Genomic DNA, 25,347 nt, shown 5'->3' with positions numbered 1-25,347 from the left:
CAAGCCTAGACAGCTACATATCGGTATACAAGGAGCAGGCTAGGTTTTCTTTCGTTAGTTTGTAGAGGTTTTTTTTTTGTTTGTTTTTGGTTTTTTTGTTTTTCGTTTTTCTCTTTCTTTAGTTTGTAAAGGTTTTTTTTTGTTTGTTTTTGTTTTTTTGTTTTTCGTTTTTTTTTTTTTAAAGTTTTGTTTATTTTCCCCTAGGATTTCTGTCTTTAAAAGCTTGCGGCAACCTCACCCTTAGAGACGTGAGCTTTGGCAAAGTATGATTTGGGGATTTTAAATAGAGATGTATGGTGCTTCTTTGCTTGACATGTCTTTATTTAAGTAGGTTTGGAATGGAGACTCTGCTGGCACGGTTCTTCCTTAAAAATCCATATTATTTCATAGTACAAGTGCTTTCTTTCATAAATGGGTAACATGCCACTGACTTTAATTTGATTTTTTTTGTTTTTTAAATGTTTATTTTTTTTTAATTTTTTAATTTTATTTTTTTTGAGAGAGAGAGACAGACAGAGCACGAGTGGGGGAGGGGCAGAGAGAGAGGGAGACACAGAATCCAAAGCAGGCTCCAGGCTCCCAGCTGTCGGCACAGAGCCCGACGCGGGGCTCGAACTCACGGACTGTGAGATCGTGACCTGAGCCGAAGTCGGACGCTTAACCGACTGAGCCACCCAGGCGCCCCAGGAGTTCATATTTACTGGCTATTTAGTATGTGCCAGCCTGAGTCCCAAGATTTTCTGTGGAGTGACTCACTTAAGCCTTGTCACTGGCCCCTTGACGAAGCTGTTACCTGTTGCCACTATTTCACAGCTCAGGAAACTGAGGCTCGCAGAGGTCAGGTACTTTAACCCGAGGTCACGGAGCAGAAAGACTCTAGGATTTGTAACAAGCCATCTGTCTCTGGAGCCCTTGCTCTTGACTCTTCCCAGCAAACATATTTAAAACCTGAGTAAGATTAGCATGTGAAGGGCGCCTGGGCAGCTCAGTAGGTTAAGCCTCAGACTCTGGATTTCCACTGAGGTCATGATCTCAGGGTTGGTGAGTTTGAGCCCCGCAACGAGCCCCGGGCTATTAGCACGGAGCCTGTTTGGGATTCTCTCTGCCCCTCCCCCACGCTCTCTGTTTCTCTCTCTCAAAGTAAATAAATAAACGTAAAAAAAAAAAAAAAAAGATTGGCATGTGATAATTATACAGTTTGCTTTTTAAATGCTCCAAGCTGTTTTCACACTCAGTGCCCCTTTTTTACCCAGGAGGCATGATGGTAACTAGAATCCTGGAAGGAGTCTTTTCACAAAGATTAGAGTTGAAGATGGCTAGACGCGGGCACACACGCTCCCTTCTCCGAAACAACTCGAACGGGAGGCCTGCTCGCACACACTGGGTGTCCCGAGAGAGCACGTCCGTTTTACTTTCCTTCTCCCGAAGATGAATTTAGCTGGTTGGGTGTTTTAGGTTGCCTTTCAGCAGTACCTTTCTTTTTCCACGCTTTTCCTGAATGGGATGCAATTGATACCCTTTTGAAGTTTAATTACACCTCTGGCCTCGCGTTGCACGGAGCATTCACCCACGGCTGTGTTTTTGGAAGCGAAGTGTATGGCAGGAATGACGTATTTATCTTGGAATTGAGACTTGAGGAGCGAGTTCCTCCCTTGACCGTGGCCAAAGATATATCACCTCCCCACCTGGGATTCCAACCTCAGGTACAGAAGGGAGCCAGCAGTAAATTTGAACAGTAAAGAGAGTAGGAAGACATTTGCCATGAATTTAGCTGAAAGCAGATGCCGGAAAAGTACAGCCATCTAACATTTCTGTGGGCTTTTCGAACTGGCATGTTCGGTGCACCTCCCCACCTTCCCACTCACCATCCTGCAGTGGGAAAGACAAGAATGGCTGGCAAATCACCACTTTCAACAAAGTCTGCCCTGGCTTAAATATGGCCCTGGTGCATCAAGTTGAATACGGAACAGGTTGATAACATACAGACGATTCTATGCTTCCGAGACATGTGGCAACCTGTTGGCATCATCTGGGAGGCCCTTTGAAATTAGTTCCCAACCTGCCCGGCTGGCTCAGTCGGTGGAACGTGGCCTCTTGATCTTCAGGGTGGTGAGTTCAAGCCTCACATTGGGCAGAGAACTTTCTTTAAAAAAGAAAGAAAGAAAGAAAGAAAGAAAGAAAGAAAGAAAGAAAGAAAGAAAAGATCTTTCTAGATCTAGCACCTGGCACTCCCTATCCTGCAGCTATATCAGATGGCCTGCACCTTTTTAGTCCAGGTGGGGTAAAAGGCCAGTGGGGGCCACATTTCAGAATTCCCAGGATTGGTTTTCTGCCTCCTCTAGGCTGCACCTTTGAGACTGGGTGATGTGGTCCCGAGATGACCAACTCGGGTGGCCCAAACCCACCGAGACAGAGAGTATTCAATATCTTAAAAAAAAATTTTTTTTTAAATGTTTATTTATTTTTGAGACAGAGACAGAGTGTGAACGGGGGAGGGTCAGAGAGAGAGGGAGACACAGAATCTGAAACAGGCTCCAGGCTCTGAGCTGTCAGCGCAGAGCCCGACGCGGGGCTCGAACTCACGGACCGCCAGATCATGACCTGAGCCGAAGTCGGACGCTTAACCGACTGAGCCACCCAGGTGCCCCTCAATGTCTTACTTTAAAGTAAGAGACACCTCATGCCTCCACACATTTCATTCATGTGGATCCCTCATCCTGGGATGCTTTCCTTTATTTTGTGTCTAGAATTATACTTTTCCTTCCATAGCCAATCATTTTCCAACGACCCAACCCTCTGACTGAGATGCCCCCTCCATGCTGCTATAACACAACACCCTGGGCTCCCGCGTTGTAGCACATGCCCTGGGGAGACCTCTTGGTGGTATCACTTCACCTACGTTCCTACTAAACTATACAAATTCATTCTGGCTGCTCGTAGGGCATCAGTATGATTGTTGAAGAAACGATGTATCTTTCTTTCTGACAGAGCCTATTTGGGAAACAATTCAAGTCCGAAGATTACTTAGTGAATACAGAAGGCCCGCGGATGGGCTGAGCCAGAAATGTCCCGAATCCACGTCTGAAGCCAGCTATCCTGTCACATAGCCTTGCCACTCCGCCAGGTTGTTCTAGGTTCTTTAAACTCTCCCTTTTTCAGGACACCTGAAGGGTGTGGCTCAGTCGGTTGAGCGTCCGACTTCGGCTCAGGTCATGATCTCACACTCCGTGAGTTCGAGCCCCGTGTCGGGCTCTGTGCTGACAGCTCAGAGCCTGGAGCCTGCTTTGGATTCTGTGTCTCCCTCTCTCTCTGCCCCTCCCCTGCTCATGCTCTGTCTCTCTCTCTCTCAAAAATAAAAAAAACATTAAAAAAACATTAAGCTCCATTTTTCAATGCTATGAGCATCTCTGTCAGCTCCGGTGCTATCAAAAGGACCCCCAAGTGGGTAATAATATCCTTGGTTTTAAGCTTGGCCATGACTGCAGTAAAGAAAAAAACCCAAGGGGCGTGTGGGTGGCTCAGTCGGTTGAGTGTTCGACTTTGGCTCAGATCATGATTTCATGGCTCATGAGTTCCTGCCCCACATCGGGCTCTGCACTGAATATGGAGCCTCCGTGGAACTCTCTCTCTCTCTCTCTCTCTCTCTCTCTCTCTCTCTCCCTCCCCCCCCCCCACTCATGCACGCATGCTCTCTTTCAAAATAAATAAATAAATTTTGTTTTTAAAAAAGGGAAAGAAGAAAACCCGAGAAGACTCTCTCCTATGTTGAAGAAGTGATGTTCCTTCTCACCTGGGGATCATGAGTGGAGCTGGCCCAGCTTTCTGGGGTGTTCCATCCGCAGAAGTGTCCCATGTCTGTCTGCCTCTGGGCCCCAGCAATGCCATCCACCTGCTTTTTGAAAGGGTGTAAGTGCTTCTGTGCCGGTGGCGATACAGGACACAGAAATGAGGAGGAGAAGTTTCCCCTCAGAGACAGCTCTGCGTGAAGGCAAAGGAGGGGGCCTTCAACAGCTGGGAGGAGGGAAGCGGAAATGTTTGCTCCAAACGGTTCCCGCACTGTTCGCTGCACTGACATCCCACCATCAAGTCCAAAGACCTCCCGGAGAGGCTTACGGACTTAGGAGTCTATTAACCTCTGCTAACACATTGGCACAAATTTATTATGCGAGGACAGGGAGGGTCCTGTAGGAGCCTTTTGACCATTTTGACCTTGTAGGAAGGCTTCTGTAAGATCTATAAGTGCAGGGAATATAGAAACTTCTGGGCAGTATGAGAATGCTAGTCTGGAGCATTCTCTTGGTCATGTGGGAGGCCTCAGCCAAGCTCTCCGTGTGTCATTGTATCCTACAGTTCTGCATGGAAGTTACTCTGTAGCCACTAGGACCTAATCAAGTGTAAATACCTTAAAATGCCATCAAAAGCCTGAGCGGCACTGGTCAGATGCTATCAGTGACTAATAGTGCATCTGAATTGCACGATCTCATCCTTTTTTACGGCCAAGTAATATTCCATTGTGTATGTATACCTCATCTTCTTTGTCCACTCATCTATCAAAGTCTTGCTATTCATGACAACACAGATAGAATCGGACGATTATGCTAAGTGGAAGAAGTCAGAGATAGACAAATATCTTGTGACTTCACTTCTATTCGGAATCCCAGAAACAACCCTCATGAACAAACGCACAAACCACAAAACAAAAAACGGAAACAGATTCGTAACTGTAGAGGGCAAACTGGCGGTTGCCAGAAGGGAGGCGTGTGGGAGAGTAGATCAAACAGAGGAAGGGGCTTGAGAGGTACAAATTTCCAATTACAAAATAAATAAGTGATGGAATGGAGTCAATATTGTAATAACTTTGTACGGAGATCGATGGTAACTATATTTATGACGGCGAACATTTCACAATGATGTAATTGTAGAATCGTGTGGGTACATCTGAAATGAGTTATCACACGTCAACTACACTTCAATTCAAAATGAAAAAAAAAAAAAATGAATCTGATCTCCCCTGAGTCTCCAGCATTCAGCACAAGGGTGGGCCCGCCCATCCCTTCATCTCCCTGAGCTTCTGAGAAGACTGGGCCATTCCCTTTTTATTTGTCCATTCTTTGTGACACTCACCCCAATATTTTACACTTAGGTGCTCAACGAATATTTGCGAATTGAATTGAATGCAACCGCCAAGGATTTGTATTTGGATGAAATACTACCTTTGGAGAGCCCAAAGCTCTAGGAACTTGGGTGACTTTCGTAGCTTAGCTGGAGCAGTCTGTCAATGGTGAGCCCATGAGACCCCGCTACGCGCAGCCTGGAATTTTCCAGACGGCATTGGATTGAAATAATCTATCTTGCCCTCTGCCTGAGTATACTGTACAGATCTTATTACACCCGAGTTCTTAATTTGGGACTTGAAAAATGTGACTGCTGGACCTGTGGGACATCCAGCATAACAACAATAACATAATGATGCCACCCAGTAAAGTGAACGTTTGTGAAGTGCCCAGCACGGAGCTACGTAAGCGCTCTTCCAAGTGTCATGATCGCCAAGGAACCAGGTCGATGAGAGGGTAGGCAGCGAGGATCTTTATTTACAGCTTAGTCTTTCTTCCACTTTCCCTACAGACTCTTCCTCCGTCTTAAGGTTCTTCAACACGAGCTCAGTAGGGGTCTGACTGATGAAGGAGGACGCAGGGACCAAGTTGCTGTAAAGCTGCAACAGAAGTCCCCCATAGAGGCCTGTTTTCATGTTTATGGATTACTTGTGGCAACTGTTAGCAGTTAATATAGACACCAATCTAAGGCCATTCTAACCACCAGCCTTATTTCTTCCAAGGAGGCCTGGAGTTTTTCCAAATGAGGATTATCCTTCTTTTCTAGAAATTCAACGGACCTTGTTTACTTAGAGTTAGGAAGTACAAGCTTCGTATAAGAATAGAATATTCTTTATGGTTTCCGGTCCCACGCACTATCCTATTGTATGCTAAGTCATAAAACGAGGGCAGGGAACATTTAAAACTTGGTGTCTCTACTCTCTCTTCTGATGCTTCCTGGGATCGTCTTCTCTCGAAGAAGGAAGGCTTCAAGGGCTTCCCCTGAAGCCCAGCTGTTTTGCTAACACTCCATCAAGTATTTCCTATGACCTGAGAAATCTGTTAATAGGTGAGAGAAATGGGGCGCCTGGGTGGCGCAGTCGGTTAAGCATCCGACTTCAGCCAGGTCATGATCTCGCGGTCCGTGAGTTCGAGCCCCGCGTCGGGCTCTGGGCTGATGGCTCAGAGCCTGGAGCCTGTTTCCGATTCTGTGTCTCCCTCTCTCTCTGCCCCTCCCCCGTTCATGCTCTGTCTCTCTCTGTCCCAAAAAAATAAACGTTGAAAAAAAAATTTTTTTAAAAAATAGGTGAGAGAAAATTTACTAGTGCAAGCAAAAACGTTTATCCTAAATCTCAAACATTTTCCACTGGAGGCAGTGAAATCTAGTCAGGCAGTAGTTTGATCCATTACCTTTCTTCTTCCACGCCACGGATTCTCTTTCTAGTAAATCAGACCAGTGGGCTGAAGGGACTGGGTGAGGAAAAGGGTGGCCCGATGAAGGAGGAGCCCTCACCTCTCTGGGCTGTGGGCTTCACAGAACCGAGGCTAAATGACAAGCAAGATGGCACCACGGCCCACGTGGCCGCATTTTAATTTCATCTTCTTGGACGTCAGGAGGGTTAGGACCAGTGAGGACATCCCATGGATCCTGCAGATACACAGGGCACAATACACAAGGCAAAGGTGGTTTGAGACTAACTGAAACTCCAAAAATGTGTAGGTGATACTCTGACACCCTTCACCTTTTTTTTTTTTTTATTTTGGCAAATGGCACGCCATATCAAATTGAACCTCATAACATCTTAAAAAGCATCCTCTTCAGTGGCATGAAGTACATTTACCTGTTGTAAATCGCCAACATTCATCTCCAGAACTTAGTCATCTTCCCAAACTGAAAACTGTCCCCCGTAACTACTGACTCACCATTCTCCTGTCTACCCAGCCCCTGACAACCACCATTCTGTTTTCTGTTTCTATGAATTTGACTCTAGGTCTCTCACATAATTGGAATTATACAGTATTTGTCTTTTTTTTTTTTTAACGTTTATTTATTTTTGGGACAGAGAGAGACAGAGCATGAACGGGGGAGGGGCAGAGAGAGAGGGAGACACAGAATCGGAAACAGGCTCCAGGCTCCGAGCCATCAGCCCAGAGCCCGACGCGGGGCTCGAACTCACGGACCGCGAGATCATGACCTGGCTGAAGTCGGACGCTTAACCGACTGCGCCACCCAGGCGCCCCAAGATTCAGATGCTTAACTGACTGACGCTCTTCCTTCCTTTTTAAAGCTGAAAATATTCTATTTATTTTTTTTAACATATGAAATTTATTGTCAAATTGGTTCCCATACAACACCCAGTGCTCATCCCAAAAGACGCCCTCTTCGATACCCATCACCCACCCTCCCCTCCCTCCCACCCCCCACCAACCCTCAGTTTGTTCTTAAAGCTGAAAATATTCTATTGTACGTGTATCCATCCGTCCATGAACACTTGGGCTGTTTCCACCTTTTGGCTGTTGTGAATAATGCCACTATGAACATGAGTGTACAAATATATATGTGAGTCCCTGCTTTCAATTCTTGTGGATATATACCCAGAAGTGGGATTGCTGGATCATATGGCAATTCGACGTTTAATTTTTTTGAGGACCTGCTATATTGTCTTCTTTTCTTTTCTTTTAAAAATTTTTTATGTTACAGAGAGAGAGACAGAGAGAGCACATGAGCGGGGTGGTGGGGGGAGCGGCAGAGGGAGAGAAATATCAAGAAAGCTCACTCTCAGCATGGAGTCCAACGTGGGGCTCTCCCACAGCCCTGAGATCATGACCTGGGCTGAAATCAAGAGTCGGACACTCAATGGACCGATCAGGAAAACGAGGGACTATGGGAACTATTATTGAGATCGGCTGGGAGAACGAATTAGGTTCAAAATACCCAGAGTTCCCAGGACCAGAGCCTGTGCCTGTGCCTTTCTTTCCTCCGGCGTGAGCCGCCCCTCCTTCCATGGCACAGGTCAGGGTTGGGGGTGGCTGGAGGCCACGTCTGGGTGACGAGGGTCTGGTTATCGGTCCTGCTTATCACACACAGATACCGAGGACCTTCTCTGAGGTCCTGGTATAAAGGACCACGCCCAGCCGGCTGACCATCGTGCTGCGTCTCTGACTTTTGTTTGAACTTGCCTCGTTCCCTCTCCTTTGGTGTGCTGTTTAATTCCACGGAGAAGAGTGCCCACTCAATGACCCTGGAAATCCGATCAAGATTTCATTGAAACCTTGATAGCTACATTCTTTCTCTTTGTCTCCCCCTTCCTGCCCCCTGGCCAGTCCTTATTCGGGATGTCAGAAGCCCTGCCAATTTCAGAACACTTTCACTCTCTGATCCACCTCAGGGCTGCCCCATACCTAGCCCTTGGGCATCTTGTCCTTGGGAAGGCTGCCCAAGGCCATACCTCACTCCTCCAGCACTGTGGACGGTCTGGCCTTTCGGGTAGCTCCTGCCAGAGTCGCTGGGGTGTCCTCTGAAGGGGGGCTGCGGAGAAGCAGGGGAGCAGGGGAGCAGATGTTCCGGCTGGAATTCTGGGCGATGCCTCGATCACAGCTCAAGGAGGCATCACTACTAGGCATTTCTGCCGTATCTTTGGCCAGGCCGCCGGCTGCAGTGAGACGTCTACGCGACGACTCTGGTCCGCGCGGGATCAGGAACGGGGAGCAAGGACTCTTCGGGGCTGAATAGGAGGTGTCCAAGAAACAAGATCACACCTGTATCCGCCAGCAAAGATTTAACTGTTTCCAAAGCACCAGCTGGCCAATTATTTAGTCTTCAGTGGCCCTGTCATCTGAGCAATGGCTGGACCACAGAAGGGAGTCTGACAGGCTGCTCCCCCCAGCCTGGACAGGCCCCGTGGGCTCGGCCTCTTGGAGATAATTCTCGCTCCCGGAGTGAGGGCCCCCGGCTGCAGGGAGCAGGCTCCCTGTTCACGCCTGCTTCCTCAGCACCTGGAATAGTGCCAGCCGGAGGACACACTCAGTCAGTATCCACAGCTGAAATCTGGCCTGTGCTGGAGAGTGGGCTGGCCTCGTGTTCTAGAAGGCAGACGCGGCTGGAAAGGGGGCTGCTGGGGAGAAGGCCTTGGGCTAGAGATAACCAATGTTATTGTTCCTCCCGGGTCCTTCTGTAATTGAGTCATCACTGAAGACTACCCTTAGAGACAGGCGGAAGCAAAACATTGCACTGGGGGGGGGGGGGGGGGGAGGGGAAGGGAGGGGAGTATTAAAATGAGCAGAGTAAGGATGTCACCTTCTGAGGGGGCTGGGTCCCTTTGGAGGCAAATCTGCATACGTTTGCATACCTGTGCTCACCACCACCCTAACCTACAAAGGGACACCCAGCTCTTCCCACCTATAAACAGACTAATCCCTTCGCTCTCTCCTTTGCAGGATACAGTGAATCAAAATTTAACTGCCAATGTTCTAGAAATCTCCAGGCGGGGGTGGGGGTGGGGGAACCCACCGAACGAACATGCCATTTACATTTTAAATTTCAAAATGTCACTTTTAGTTTGTATTTTTTTCTAAGGAGGCAAGAATGTGTGTTGAAGACTTTCCAGGGAGGGAGACAGGAAAATAGTGAAAGGTCAAACCAAATCCTGAATCTTCGGTTGAAAAGGAGACTGGATCTCCTCCTTTTCCCTTTATTTATATGCGTGCACTAGGGATCCTAACCTTATCCTAGTAAGAAGGTTCCGAGGAATTGGGTCTCTTCTTTTTTCAGGATCATCATGCGTCTTCCAAGAGGAAAATGGACTCTCACTTTGGAAACCATAAAACCGTGTTTGTTTTATGTCCCTTAGCAAACAGCTCCCTGCGCCGGGCGGAGACAGGCTGGGCGCCGGGAGCCGGAGCCCAGGGCGGCAGCGCGTTGTGTAACCCGCCTGGGAATCACGTTGCACGGGCGAGATCCGCAGGCTTTCAGTGCGATAATAAGCTTGATCTTTTTATTCAAATACAAGGAACAACCACAGCCGGCTCCAAGTCACGTGGCCGGGTCACATGGTGCCGAGACACAGAAACCGGCTGGCAGTCATTAACTAATGCTTACTCCCAGGGAGAAAACGCAGGTTTTAAAGACACGAGCTCTGTTTTTGTAAACCACGCAGCACTGCAAGAGAAGGTATACAGGGTGGGTGTGTGTGTGTGTGGGGGGTGCCTTAAGCTTGCTAAGTGCTTTCCAAGGAGAGGAAAAGAGCCAACACGTACTCCCGGGTGTCGTTCCGCTCCGACTCGACAAACTTGCCCGGGGTCACCCGCTTCCCAAACCTGGAGGAGCCGCGCGGGCTGCAGCGTCCCGGGCGCTGCGCGGAGGGAGGGGCAGGCGGCTCGGGCGCGGGGCCCAGGCGTTTGCGAACGGGGAGGACGCGGTTCTGAAATTAGCAGAACGCTACATTTTCTCTTCCTTGTGAAACTCGTGCTCCTAGGAGCCGACGGCGTGCGGGGAGGGGTGAGGGGGTGGGAAAAGGCAGGGCGAGCTCGTGGGCACTTCTGCTGGCGTTTTCATGGAAAGGAAGACCAGCCTCCAGAGCGTGGTTCCTTTAAGTCTTCACGTGGTGGGAACAGAGACTGGAAGGACGCTGCCTACCTGAATGTTTCCTTGTTCGGGCGGCTGAATTTAGAAAGAAGTTCTTTCACTTTCTCCAGCTTGTGGGGTGTTGCTCTGTGCTTTCAAAAACGAATGATCCAGCTGAGTTTGTTTTATTTGGGTGTACAAGCGACCATAGCGAGCGTGAATAGAGTTTAGAATCTCTGCTGGAGGCAAGGGGTAGATAAAGGACAGATAAAAGATTTTAGCAGAAACAAAACTAACTTTTTTTTTTTTTTTTTTTTAAGGCTAGGTGTGTTTTATTTCACGTTATGAAAAAGTACTTTCCCCCCAAACGCCGTGCGGTATGTGCTCAGCCTTGCAAGAAAATCCACCAGAATAGTCTGGAGCCTTGTATATTTACTTTATTTAAATCCTTCCCGATAGAACGGATACATAAGGAATTTCCAGTTTTCTAGATTCACTGACTAGGCTGTAATTATTTCAGGAAATTTAGTGAGGGAGTTTTATTGTCTCCATTCTCACTCCCCCCCACTCCCCCATTCTACCCTCTTGAAAAAGATAAAAGTAGGTGACTCTAAGGGATGGACCCAGGTTTTGTACAGCCCGAAGCTTATAGGATGTGAGAGCCCCTTTTGAAGGGAATATAAAATTATAAATACAAAATTAGGTATTAAAGTATCCTCAAATTCAGAAACATACTTCTTAGTTGCTTATCATATAAGCATATTTGCATATAAGCATATTTGCTTATCATATATCAGATATTCACCTCTGATATCCTTTGTATCCTATATTTTGGGGGGCGTGTTTCTTAGGTGGTCTCAAATTCATCTTGACCAATTATCAATTTTAAGTGTGCCTACAGTTAGTTGTGAAGTTTGATGGTTGGAAAAGTTTTCCCCAGGCCAGCTTCTAACTAGTCTGTTTTGGTTGTGTCTATGCCACATCTTGATTTTCCTCCCCCGGGCCACGCTACCCGTGGTGCCAGAAACCACGGGACACATAACTTGTGATGTGACCTCTGGATCTGAGCCTTCATATCTCCATGCCGGGTGGGTCAACCCAGTGGGCCGTAGGAATGGTGCTGGCAACCTTCCCTGCTCCAGAACAATTAGCAGTAACTGAACTGTAAATATATAAAATTTAAAACATAACCTGAACCCAAAGTAGCAGTATCTCTAGCTCCTAATTCCTCTTAGCCAGATCCCCCAAAATACCCATGGCCACTCCAAAGTCACCCAGGGGCACCTGGGTGGCTCAGTCGGTTGAGCATCTGACTTCAGCTCAGGTCGTGATCTCCTGGTTCATGGGTTCGAGCCCCACATCCATCAGACTCTGCGCTGACAGTTCAGAGTCCGGAGCCTGCTTCGGATTCTGTGTCTCCCTCTCCCTCTGCCCCTCCCCCACTAGTGCTCTGTCAAAAATAAACATTATTTGTTTGCTTCAAACAAAATAAACATTAAAATAAATAAACATCAAAAACAAATAAACATTAAAAAAAATTTTTTTTTCAGAGTCACCCAAAAGGAGGGGAAGTGTGGCCCAAGGGAAGTCAGAGTAGAAAGAGGCAGCGATCTTAAGCAGTCAAGGTCAGAGTATCTTCCCACCGCCAAGTTTACAAAAGCCAATGGCCGTGAATGCGTTGCTGGGGCTCCTGCCCGGGTGAGAGGCCTGGAGCTTCCTTTTCATCAGCTTCACGGTAAACCTGTTTCTAGTGACCCTGGGTGCATATTAAGTGTATTGCAGGGAGTCCTTTTCTGGGTCCTAGAGTCAAAGATCCTTGTTTCAGGCAAGCTTGCTTATCTGGACATCTCGCGGGAATGATTTGTAAAAGTAAATTCCATTAATACAGCTCTGTTGGGCTCTGACTCCGCCCCTTGCACATCGACTTCACCCAACCAGGCTCTTGGGGGGAAAACCAACCTCCCTCTCTACACGTGCAAGGGAAGGGAGGAGGGGAGAGGCTGGGTCAGGGCATTTATTCCGTGTATACTTTACCCTGCGGGTTTTCTGTGCCCAGCACCACCAAGTGCCCGTGTCACACACACATCACACCCTGTACTTCCCAGGACGACCCCGAGTGGCTCTTGCGAGTAGTTCCGCTCTGCAGATGAGGCACAAGGTGCAGAGAGATTGTTTTCTGCCGGGAGTTGCGTGGCGAGGGCATTTCAAAGCGGGGACTCGGAACCAGGTCTGTCTGACTCCCCAGGCGGGTGCTTTCGTGACAGAACTCTGACCTTAAACTTTTCACGAAGCGAACGCCGCACGCGTCTTGTTTTAGGCTCTGGAGTGAAGCCAACTTTATTTGCAGCGGTATCTGGTATCTGGTTATAGCTCCCCTTTCTTTGCGTCCGCTCTCGTGGAGGATGATCTCATCGCCTGCTAAAATAATTAGGGAGTGGGGCCAACAGGATTCCCTGACCAGCTTTAAAGTTCCTCTCTTCCCCTCTGCTGGTAATGCTCTTTCCTTGCTTTACCTGTCAAAGCCCCTTTAACCTTGTCAATGTCACACTTCTCTCCCCCTCCCGCCCCCCGCCACCCCACGATTGCCCCTAGAATATGCCACCCGCCTTTATTCCGCGCAGCAACAAGAGTCACCTTGTTGAATCGCTTGCTTAGCTTGTCAGGGCAGTGTTCTGAGTGTGGACTGGCTTGCCAACGTGCTGTTTACCGGGGAGAGGAGGCTGTCCGTTCAGACAATCCGCAAATGCACTAATTAGCCGGATGGAGAAAGCCCCACATGCAGGCAGTAGCATCTCCCCGGCAGGTGAGATAACCCGTCTGATACAGCTTCCTGCCTGCAGTAGCAGTGATCCCAGGCCAGGCCGGGGACAAGGGTTGAAGAGCAGGACTGACTCCTTTCGCTCAGGGTCTCCCAACTTCTACACCATCCGACACCGGGGCCGGACTGGAGGTGGGGGAGTGGAGAGGCTGGCTCGTGCCATGGTTAGTAGCATCCCCGGCTGCCGTTTAATACTCCTCCTCCTCCGCACCCCCCGTTGTGGTAATCGAACATACCTTCACGCGTTGCTAAATGTCCCCGGGAAGCGACGTTGCCCCTGGTTGAGAGCCACTTCCTGAACCCTGTCTACGGATGGCCACCCGTAGCTTCCTGTTGCGTTGGTTCTTAAGGGGTCGGGTCGGGAGACAGAGTGGCTTTTGGCTGTCACAGGGAGGTGACTCACAGTGGGAATGTTCTAAGGTAGACACAGGGCTCACGGTGCCAGCCCTGCTCCATGAGAATATTGTGAGGAAGAAGGCATGCTTGGGTATGGAAGCATATTCATTGCTCCGGCCAGTTAACCTGAGACGGAGGTGGTCACCTGAACGGTTCAGCTTGGTGGCTAAGATGTCTGTGGTCAGAGACCCCGGTTTGAATCCCAGCTTTGCTCTTAATTAGCTGTGTGACTCTGGATAAGTTACTTTACTGGGGCGCCCGGGTGGCTCAGTCGATTAAGCGTCCGACTTTGGCTCAGGTCATGATCTCGCGGTCAGTGAGTTTGAGTCCCGCTTTGGGCTCTGTGCTGACACAGCTCAGAGCCTGGAGCCTGCTTCAGATTCCGTGTCTCTCTCTCTCTCTCTGCTCCTCCCCCACTCATGCTCTGTCTCTGTCATCTCAAAGATGAATAAATGTTAAAAAAAAAAAAAAGTTAAAATAAAAGTTACTTTACCTATCCGTGTTTTGGTTTCTGTATTTGCAATATGGGAATGAGTGTTAGAGAGAGAGAGAGAGAGAGCAGGGGAAAGGCAGAGAGAGAGGGAGACACAGAACCTGAAGCAGTCTTCAGGCTCTAAGCTGTCAGCACATATGGGGCCTCGAACCCATGAACCGTGAGATCATGACCTGAGCCGAAGTCGGACGCTCAACCTACTGAACCACCCAGGCGCCCCTGATGATGATGGTTTTTAATGTAGATAAGTAGATCTCTGCTCAGATTGTCCGGATAATTGTGTCAACCTCCTGCTTGGCTGATTCCGGAAACAGGGTGTCAGGCAGCAATTTAGAGCCTCCTTCTTGCTCTTTTTTTAATTTTATTTTTTATGTTAGGTAGGCTCCACGCACAGTGTGGGCTCAAACTCACAACCCCAGGATCATCCTTCTTGAGGTCTTGCACGGTTTTATCAACGAAGTTCGGCCGTCCTGAAAAAGCTGTGCTCGCTGCCAATGCCCCATCAGGGGTCTTGGCCACGAGCCCGTCGGTCTACAGTGTGCTTGCTCTGCTCAGGCTCAGCCCGAGGTGTTTTGCAAACATTTTTAACCCCATCATGTAGGGGCACATAAGGGCTTACTAATACATTCAATCCCAAACAAGAGATCATTTAAAAAAAAATGGAAATCAGTGAAAAAAATAGTGAATGTTGCCCTTGTGTGTGGACTGAGTCCTTCAACATTAGAGGAGGTTCTAAGGGACAAAGGGTAACTGTGTAATATATAGAAGCTGCCTTGCTTCTGCAGTCGGTAATCAGCAAGAAATAGGACAGGCAATAGACAAAAACGAAAGGGTTCGAAGTGCCATGGCTTGCAGGCTCCCGTCCACAAAGAGCCTACCAGCCTCCTTCAGGAGCAGACCAGGATTTTGCAGAAACAGAGGCCGGAGTGATGATTTGCTTGCCCCAGGCCATGGATATTTCCTCCTTACAAGGCCCCTTTGAAGTGCCTGACTTCAGAGTCTAGGGGGGCGGTGGATACAAGTTAAGGAGATTCCCACAATATTTGCAGATCTTCTCTCCCTTAATGTGTTTTCGATGCAGTGAAGAACAGCTTTGTTGGGGAAAATATGCCAGGGGGAACATCTATCGGCCAAGAGGGGGGAACATGTGCTTGATTTTATTTATTAACACAATTTTTTAAATATATACTTTAAAATTTTTATTTTAGAGAGACAGAACGTGAGCGGGGGAGAGGGGCAGAGGGAGAGAGAGAGTCCCAAGCGGGCTCTGCACTCAGTGCCGAGCCCAATGCGGGGCTCCATCCCACAACCCTGGGATCGTGACCTGAGCGGAGATGGAGAGTCAGGGGCTCAACCAACTGAGCCACCCAGGCCTCCCGTGCATGTGCTTGATCTTGAAACACTCCTGTCTGACGGCCCCCAGTCTGAGGGCTGCAAGTGGAAACTCCTTGTCGGCAACCGGGGTGATAAACAGTGCGATTGAGAACCACCTTTCAGGACCTGACCTGCTTCCTCGGGGAGGAGCGTCTGAAGGGGAGAAACCCTGCCACGGCCTGGCAGCTACTTAGTTATTGCCCAACAAACGTGACATGTAAGCTCGGGTTTGTAAACACGGGGATCGCTTTTACAATTCCGAGGGCATAAACAGATGGTCTAGTTCCCACCTAGACTATGCCTTCTGTGATCTTTCAGACCCAAGAGGAGTGGCTTCCGGAGAGGTTGAGGTCGGAGCTCTGCAGGGTGGGAGCTGAAAGCCGCTCTACCCCCTGGCCGTTTGCTCCCTTTCCCCTTTTTCTCAGCCAGCAAAGTCCAAGGCCTCGGAATTCTGGCCAAACCTGTTGGCCGATGTAGCGGGGAGAATCAGCCAACCAGCGGGTCCAGGCACCAGAATTCGCCATTAGGATTAAGTACTGGTGCCACGTGCATCCGTGAGTACACATCGGAGGTACCTCGCTGTGACAGGTCAGCTAAGGATGTAAAATGACATTTTACCACAGTAGGTACTTTTTCAAAAGTTATTTATTTGAGTAATCTCTGCACCCTATGTGGGGCTCGAACTCACGATCCCGAGATCAAGAGTCGCATGCTCTTTCGAGTGAGCCAGTCAGGCGCCCCATAGTATGTACTTTAAAAAACACACACACAACCTTTATTTTGCAATAATTTCAGGCTTACAGAAGAGTGAAAATAGCACAGAGGGTTTTCGTATATCCCTCACCGAGCTTCCCCTAGTGTTTACGTCTTCTAGAATCTTGGTACAATGACAAAAACTAAGAAATTAATTTTGGTACAAATACTATTAACTAAACTATAGGTTTAGAGGGAGTTTGCCAGTTGTTTTCACTGATGGCCCCTCCCCAGGATCGCACACTGCATTTAATTGCCATTTCTCCTCAATCTCCTCCAGTCTGTCACAGTTCCTCAGTCTTTCCTTGTTGTTCATGATTTTGTCACTATTGAAAACAACCACAACAACAAAACTACCAGTCAGTTATTTTGACTACCAGTCAGTTATTTTGTAGAGTGTCCCTGGATTTGGGTTTGCCTGTTGATTTTTCATGAATTTTTAGCAAGAACACCATAGAAGTGATGTGCACTTCTCAGGGCGTCAGACCAAGGGGTTCATGATGTCAATAATTCTTATGTTTTTATGCTGATTTATTTTGAGACAGAGAGCAGGGGAGGGACAGAGAGAGAGGGAGGGAGAGGATCCCAATCAGGCTCCCTGCTCATTGCGAAACCCAGCTCGGGGCTTGATCTCAAGAACTGTAAAAATCGTGACCCCAGCTGAAGTCAAAAGTTGGATGGTTAACCGACTGGGCCACCCAGGCGCCCCCCGCCCTCCACCCCCCTGCGATAAATCTTATAGCTAGTGATGTTTACCTTTTTTTTTTTTTTTAATTTTTTTTTCAACGTTTATTTATTTTTGGGACAGAGAGAGACAGAGCATGAACGGGGGAGGGGCAGAGAGAGAGGGAGACACAGAATCGGAAACAGGCTCCAGGCTCTGAGCCATCAGCCCAGAGCCCGACGCGGGGCTCGAACCCACGGACTGCGAGATCGTGACCTGGCTGAAGTCGGTCGCTTAACCGACTGCGCCACCCAGGCGCCCCAACCTTTTTTTTTTTAATGTTTTATTTATTTTTGAGACAGAGAGAGACAGAGCATGAATGGGGGAGGGGCAGAGAGAGAGGGGGAGACACAGAATCCGAAGAAGGCTCCGGGCTCCGAGCTGTCGGCACAGAGCCCGACGCGGGCTCGAACTCACTGACGGTGAGATCGTGACCTGAGCCAAAGTCGGACGCTCAACCGACTGAGCCACCCAGGCGCCCCTACCTTTTTTTTTTTTTAAACTTCATTTATTTCTTGAGAGAGAAAGAGAGAGAGAGCATGAGCAGGGGAGGGGGAGAGAGAATCCCAAGCAGGCTCTGCGCTGTCAGCACGGAGCCCGGCGCGAGGCTCAAACTTGTGAACTGCGAGATCATGACCTGAGCCGAAGTCGGAGGCTTAACCGAATGAGCCACCCAGGCACCCCATCTTCTACATTTGTTAATTGGAATTCTTCTATAAGGAAGAGCTACCCCTTTCTCCATCCATCTATCCGTTCGTCCATCCATCCATCCATCCATCCATCCATCCATCCATCCATCCATTCATCTGTTCACTCATGTATTTATGTTAGTGTGGACCCATGGGTATTTGTTTTACTCTATGGGCTGTAATCTAATTATATTATCATTTATATTGTACTTTAGATTGTTCCAACTCTGGCCATTGGAAGTGCTTTCAGGTTGGTCCCTGTGTTCTTTGCATCCTGGGCCTTCATCCTTGGGGGTAACTTCTTACCTTCTGGCTTCACAAGATACTCCCGGGTCATCTCCTATTTCCACTCTCTGAGCTCGATCAGCCACTTCTGAAAGAGCCCTGGTTCCCTTTTAATAGCTCACAGCATTTAGAGACCAACATCGAGGCACTAGGTGGGCTCACTGTTACTGGGGTGTCATTGCTTCGAGGCCTGCTCAGCAGGCAGAGCTAGGAAATATATGTATGTATAATAAGCCGAGTCTGTACACATATTTACGTTCATTTCTTTGTCTATTGAACTGTGTACATATTTAAAAAAAACATGAGAGTTCATGTCGATACCCTTGACTCCAGTCACACACCACAGGGATTATTCTAGCCTTTCTCCGTTCCCTATGTGTAACTTCTTTCTCTGACCGTGAGAGGCCTGGTTCTCGTACTCAATACCGTATTTACTATTCCGTTCGACCCTAGCATCCACATAAGTAATTTGAGAATTGCTGACCCACAGCCCTCTGAGAAATGTACCGACTAGAATGCATATCTGCATCGAGTTCTTTCTGTCCGAAGCCTTACGGTATCCTGTCAAAACACCGTTGTCGGGGGAGGGGGGGGGTTGCTTGAGCGGCTCAGTCGATTAAGCCTCCGACTCTTGGTTTCGGCTCAGGTCATGATCTTGCTGTTTGTGAATTTGAGCCTGAGTTGGGCTCTGTGCTGACAGTGCGGAGCCTGCTTGGGATTCTCTCTTTCTCCCTTTCTCTCTGCCCCTCCCCTGCTTGAGCTCTCTCTCTCTCTCTCTCTCTCAAAATAAATAGATAAACTTAAAAAAAACAAAACAAAACACTGTTTTCAAAATTCTTTTCACCCCTTTCATGTGGTTATGTTATTCGTTTATAATACACTTAGGTGAATTTGTTATGGCTTAGATCCCTCTGGGGTTCCCTCCCATACCCTGATTCATTTGTTTTTTTTAAATTTACGTACAGCAAACCTCACACTTGCTGGTGTATGGGTCTGTGGGTTTTGACAAACGCATAGAGTCGTGTGTCCACCACCGCAGCCATGATCTAGAATAATTCGATCACAAAATTTCCCTCACGCTGCCCCTTTGCAGTCAACCCCTCCCTGCACCTCATTCCCTCGCAATCACCGATCTGTTTTCTGTTCCTGTAGTGTGGCCTTTTCCGGGAAGTTAAACGAACGAAATTCTCTAATAGCCTTTTGATCTGGCTTATTTCACTTAGCAAAATGTGTCTGAGAGTCAGTCATTCCATTACATGAATCGATAATTTGCTCCTTTTAGTGCTGAATAATATTCCACTTTTTAGGCACCTCAGGCGTCTGTTGCCATTGCTGTCACACTGCCTTGAGGCACGGCGGGATATTCTAGGAGAAAAAAATGTTACAATTACTGCTCGTGTGGTCGTACTCGGGATTCTGCTCTCCTATCTCAGTCTGCCTGTTCCCGTTGACTTTTTTGATTCCCCAAACAAATGCTGCATCGTTCTGTCCGGGTTTTAGAATGGCGATCCATGGGAGAGTCCAGGCGGAGGGTACATTCACCGTCGTACCCAGAACTGGACCCTCTGTCCTTTGTCTCTTGGCTTTGAAAAGTTGGAAGTCGATGTGTTTCCCGATCCTTGTAATTGACCTATTTTATCCTCATGGAAGCCCGTAGGATCGTGTTTTGTTCCCAGTGGGTCCCCAGTGGTTAGAAGTTGCCCAGTGATGTTCCTTGGGCAATTTTCGTCCGTGGTGTCGGGTCCGCGCTAGCCCCTTCCGTTCTAGAATAGCGTGTCCTGTCCTTGGTGAACTGCTCGAATGATTTTGTCGACGATTAACCCTCTATTTCTCTTTCCTCTCTTGCTGAGATCTCTTCCATTCTTTGAATGTCAGACTTCTTGGACCCATCCTCTACTTTCTTTTCTCCTTCATTTTCCATCTCTTTGTCTTTTTTTGCTGTCGTTTCTGGGATACTTACCATCAACTTCATTTTCCAGTCTCTCTATATTTAATTTGTCATCTGTGCAGTCTTGTTTTTAGTTCCCGAGAGCTCTTTGGCTGTTGTTCTCTCTGTTTCTTCTTCTTCTTCCTCTCCTCCTTCCTCCTCCTCCTCTTCTTCTTTTATAGCATTCTGTGCTTGGATTTTCTTTTGCTTGGATCGTCTGTCGTTGCTCTGAGGATATTATTTATTGTGGGGAAAGTTTTCGTCTCCCTGCATAGACTCCAGGTGGCCTTTTTTCTTTGGTTTGCGGTGTATCCATCTCCACGGGAGCGTTGGGAACCAACCAGCCAGAATTGGAAGCTCTGAGCTCAAGGTGGGGGTTTGCTGACTGTCCGCTTCCCTGCAGGGTGAGCTCACTGTGTGGGCTATTTGCTGAGCACTCCCTAACTTCAGTATCTTTGGGAGGTTTCTCTGGGGCTGGTCAGATTCTCCAGAGGAGAATTGTAGTCTCCTGCCTGGTAGCTTAACATCTGGCTGCCCAAGTCCTGGGAGCTGAGCCGGGGGGATGGAGGTCTCTCTCGGCACTTGGCACTCATTGTGTATACACTCGTTTAATCTTCTTTGCCTGGACAAGGCGCTTCCAAGTTCCCAGTCCACAGACTTCTATTTTCCACTCTTAGGAGGATGAAATCCCTAGACTCTGGTTAGATGGGGTAAAAGCAGTCTCCTGGGATACGGGGGGCGGGGGGGGGGGCGGGCAGGAATCTAGAGACCTGTCTTTGGGGGTTTTCACCCAGTCCTTCCCGTAGCCACCCCGTATATACCCACCACTGCCTGGAGCTGTGGGTTCCTGACTTTTTTGGAAGATTCTATAGTGCCAAACAGGTTCATCCTCAGCTTTATGTACTGTCAGCTCAAGGCCTGGTAAGTCCTTTTATCACTCACTCACCTGCTTCCTGGCTTCTATCATCTTGTTGTTGTTTTCTCCTCTCTTGTCCTGCCTGTCTTTGTGGGGTGTGTCTGTAAAGAGTCTCTTTTTACCGTAGCGTTAGTGCATTTGGGGAGGAAGCAAGTTAGATGTATATATTCACTCTTGCATCCTAAAAAAAGAAGTTGAGAATGGTTTTTGTTTTTGTTTTTTTTTAATAGCGGAAATCATGACTCAACGCCAAAATGGTGGTTGGATACCACTTTTGTTGGGCCTTAGTTGGACAGGACTCGTACAAAGTCACATAGCTAGTTAGGAAGAACAGTTTTAGAGCCTGGGACCTGACTTCCCTAATTTTGTTTCTACTGTACCAGCGCAGTGCCCCTTATCGTTATCAGATGACATTTAACGAATCCTTTATTTTGAACTAGTTCCAAAAAATAGAAAAGAGGGTTCCCGTGTGTCCTTCACTTAGTTTCCCCCGACAGTCAAGTCTTAGATGACAACAGCACACTGTCGAAAACCAGGAGCTTGACGTTGGTATAATACTCTGACGAAGGTCAGGTACAGACCTTCAGGCAACGTTTTTTGAGTGTCTTAAACTTGCGTATTCTGCTCAGCAAAAGCCAGAAAAAGACTCAATCTTTTCATACGAAGGAGCCTCTGATCTAAATAGACATACAAAGATAACTCACCAAATAACGACACTCAAGTACAGTCCAAAATATATTTTGGGGCCATCCTCCAGAAAAGCAAGGGGTGGTTAAAAGAGTGCAGGCTTTGAAATCAGACAAACCTAGGTCCGAATTCAGCTTTGCTGCTTAAGATTTGCGTGTCCCTGGTCGAGGAATTTCCCTGAGCCTCATTGTCTGGGTGTAGAATGGTGAAGATTATTATCTACTTCTTAATATGGTGGGAAATTAAATCACATATACTATAGTCTGGAACAGTGCTTGGTACATAGTAGATACTCAATAAACGGTCACCATCATGATTATTAATAAGGTCATAATCCTCAAGGATCATAATCCTCTAGCTGTCCACTTGATCTTGAGTCCAGCTCAAACACCAGGTAGGATTCTACCTCTTAATTCACTCTGTTGGGTTTAGATAGAAATCAGAGAACAATTCCTCCCGAAGAGAGGCCTCACGGGGCCACATGACTTTCCCAGAGAGGTGGCATAGGTGCGTCCTCTGGGCCTCCTGCTTTTACACCAGTGTTTCAGTGAAGTGTGGGAAGATGGTCAAACATTTGACGAAATGCAAGTAATTTATGAAAACTTTGGAAAAGGACTGTGATTCTTTTGGGTGGAGTCCAAAGTAGGGGCGCGTATCTGACGGCTGGAAGGATGATGCTTAGCTCTTGCCTACATTATGTTGACAAGCAGTTCATCTTAAGCCCAGGTTAAGACACTTGCTCCTCCCCACCCCCCAACCCCCTACCACTCCATTTGCAAGGCCAAGAGTCTCAGGCCCAAAGAGGAAGTTGCCGTCACAGGCACAGCAAGGACGCTTTGGAACTAGAAACCCATGCAAATTCGAAATCGAGCTTTGTTTGATTATCTAAACAAAAGTACTTACAGGTCCGTGTGCGAACTAGCGACCTGGGGCTTTTCAAAGGCCCACACTTGGGCCCCTCTCAGCAGGGGGTTGTCCCAGGAGCATCCTGCTTTGTATCGCACCTGATCTCCCCGCTTGCCCACCTCCGGCTTGGATTTCCTGCCCTTGGCATCCACAGAGAGGGGGGCTCAGAGAGGCCGGGGCCCACAGCAAGGGAGGAGCTCTGCGTGCAAACCTGGCCGTTTGTTTAGATGGTAAAGTCATGACTTTCCTTTGGGGGGGCGGGGTGGTCGTCTGATGGTAAGACAGGATCTGAGGATAAAGAAAAAGCTACTTCACGGTCCTGTCTCTCTTCCTGTTCCGTTGCCTGCCAGGCCTTCCTTTGTGTCTCCAACCCCCATGCCTCCCCTACCATCTCACCAAAGCTCACTTTTCCTTCTGCCGGTTTCTCTCTTGCCTGTCTGCGGGGTTTTTTTTTTTTTTTTTTTTTTTTTTTTTTTTTTTTTTAGGGACCCAGGTACAGCTTTTGGTAGTTTAGTCGAGGGGCTAATTCACGAAATTCTCTCTTCTATTAATCATCTCGCTACGCCCACAACCAGAATATCCTAAAGGAAATTAGGCTACATCTAAATGAACTGTGTGGTAAGTGCTGTCCTATAAATGGAAAACCATGTTTGTCACAGGCTGAATGGTGTCACTTCCCCCACCCCCTGTTGAAGTCCCAACCCCCAATACCTCTGAACGTGAGCGTATTTGGAGCCAGGGACTTCAAAGAGGTAATTACGTGAAAGTGAAGCATTTAGGGTGGGACCTAATCCCATAGGAACAGGTGTCCTCTCAAGGATATTAAGACACAGACAGGCGCAGGCGTAGAGGGAAGACCATGCGAGGACACAGGGAGAAGATGGCCACCGACAAGTCAAGGGGAGGGGTCTCAGAAGAGACCAACGCCGTTGACACTTGATCTTGGGCGTCTAGACTCCGGAGCCATAAGGCAGTACATCTCTGTTGCGTAAGCCATCCAGTGTGTGGTACTTTCTTACGGCAGCCGGGGCCGACCAGTACATGGTTTAATCATAACTGCGCTGTGGTTCTAATCAATCAATTCACAAAGGTTAACGGGCACCTATTTTTTTGCGATCACCGTGTAAACGGGGTGTACTTGCTGTCTTCTTTTCTTTTTAGCAGCTTAATTGAGGGATAATTAACGTCCGATAAACTGGACGACTTTAAGTGTACAACCTGATAAATTTTGACCCCTCTCTACACTCAGAACACCATCACCACAAGCAAGATACTGAACATACCTGTCATCTTCAGAAGTTTCCCTGAACTCCTTCGTACTCTCTCTGGCCCCCCCCCCCGCTTCCCCATTTTCCAGGCCACCACTGAATCCGCGTTCTGTCACTAGAGGTGAATTTGTCACGTCTAGAGTTTTACATACATGGAGTCGATCACACAGTATGCATTCTTGTTTGTCTAATTGCTCTCACTTTGTTTAATTATTTGCAGATTCATCCAGGTTGTTGTGTAGAGCAATAGTAGTATTCCACGGTACGCATTCGCCAAGGTCCATCTACTTACGTGTGAAAGGACTCTTCCCGGCTTTAATTTTCTTTCCAACAAAAAATAAGTTTTAACTGATTAATAATATAAGGTGATTAAGTGCCACATTGTTTTTATTTACTGTCTTACCCAGGTTGTTTTATTTTAAGGATACGAAAATAATTGTAATAGCTTTTCTTTTTTTTTTTTTTTTAATTTTTTTTTTTTTTCAACGTTTATTTATTTTGGGGACAGAGAGAGACAGAGCATGAACGGGGGAGGGGCAGAGAGAGAGGGAGACACAGAATCGGAAGCAGGCTCCAGGCTCCGAGCCATCAGCCCAGAGCCTGACGCGGGGCTCGAACTCCCGGACCGCGAGATCGTGACCTGGCTGAAGTCGGACGCTTAACCGACTGCGCCACCCAGGCGCCCCTGTAATAGCTTTTCTGATGGTACCGAGGGTCTCTATTGTTTTCCAAAAAGGGTTTAATGTCTTAATTATCGGGGTGCCCTAGAATAGGGGTTTCAAGACCGTGATCTGGATTTTAGTTTATTCTCAGTTATTATCTTTGATCATAGTGGATTTTTTTCCTCCTTTTTCACCCAATTTAAGCAGGTGTTTGTTTATAATCATTTGAGATTCTGAGTAGAGTTGCTATAAACATGCGCAAGTCTTTCTGTGGACATATGCTTTCTTTTCTTTTGGGAAAATACATAGAAGTGAGATGGTTGGATCATATGGAAGGTGTGTTTAACGTGTTTTTTAAAAAATTTTTTAATGTTTATTGTTGAGAGAGACAGACAGCATGTGAGCGGGGGTGGGGGGGACGGGGGCAGAGAGAGAGGGAGACACAGAATCCGAAGCAGGCTCCAGGCTGTCAGCAAAGAGCCCGACGCAGGGCTCGAACCCATGAGCAGTGAGATTGTGACCTGGGCCGAAGTCGGACACTCAACCGACTGAGCCACCCAAGCGCCCCAGTGTGTTTGATTTTTTAAAAATTGCCAAGCTTTTCCCAAAATGGCTGTACCATTTTGTCCCATCCCCAGCAGTAAATGAGAGTTCTGGTTCCTCTGCATCTTTGCCAATATTTGGAATAGTTGATCTTTTTGACTCTAGCCATTCTAAAAGGAATGTAATGGCATATCATTGTGAGGTTAATTTGCATCTACCCAAAGATGTTGAGTATCACTGCCATCCATGT

General features: G+C 47.7%; 2 long non-coding RNA genes across 3 annotated transcripts in view; one reads left to right on the top strand and one right to left on the bottom strand.

Annotated features, from left to right (window-relative positions):
* Positions 1 to 6,410: 6,410 nt before the first annotated feature.
* LOC123382856 lies at positions 6,411 to 9,336 on the bottom strand. The gene is made up of 2 exons (XR_006591943.1): positions 8,543 to 9,336; positions 6,411 to 6,741 (listed from the first exon to the last, which is right to left on the bottom strand). It is a non-coding gene; the product is annotated as an uncharacterized LOC123382856 (long non-coding RNA).
* Positions 9,337 to 9,640: 304 nt separating this feature from the next.
* Positions 9,641 to 25,347, top strand: part of LOC109497259 — a 28,071-nt gene continuing 12,364 nt past the window's right edge. For both annotated transcript variants that reach the window (XR_002740523.2, XR_002153341.3), the window contains exon 1: positions 9,641 to 10,263. This is a non-coding gene — a long non-coding RNA (uncharacterized LOC109497259). The remainder of the gene's footprint in view (positions 10,264 to 25,347) is intronic.

This window comes from Felis catus, chromosome A1, assembly GCF_018350175.1.
Source record: "Felis catus isolate Fca126 chromosome A1, F.catus_Fca126_mat1.0, whole genome shotgun sequence".
In the NCBI taxonomy this organism is placed as follows: Eukaryota; Metazoa; Chordata; class Mammalia; order Carnivora; family Felidae; genus Felis; species Felis catus.
This window is presented reverse-complemented; position numbering and strand designations above follow the sequence as displayed.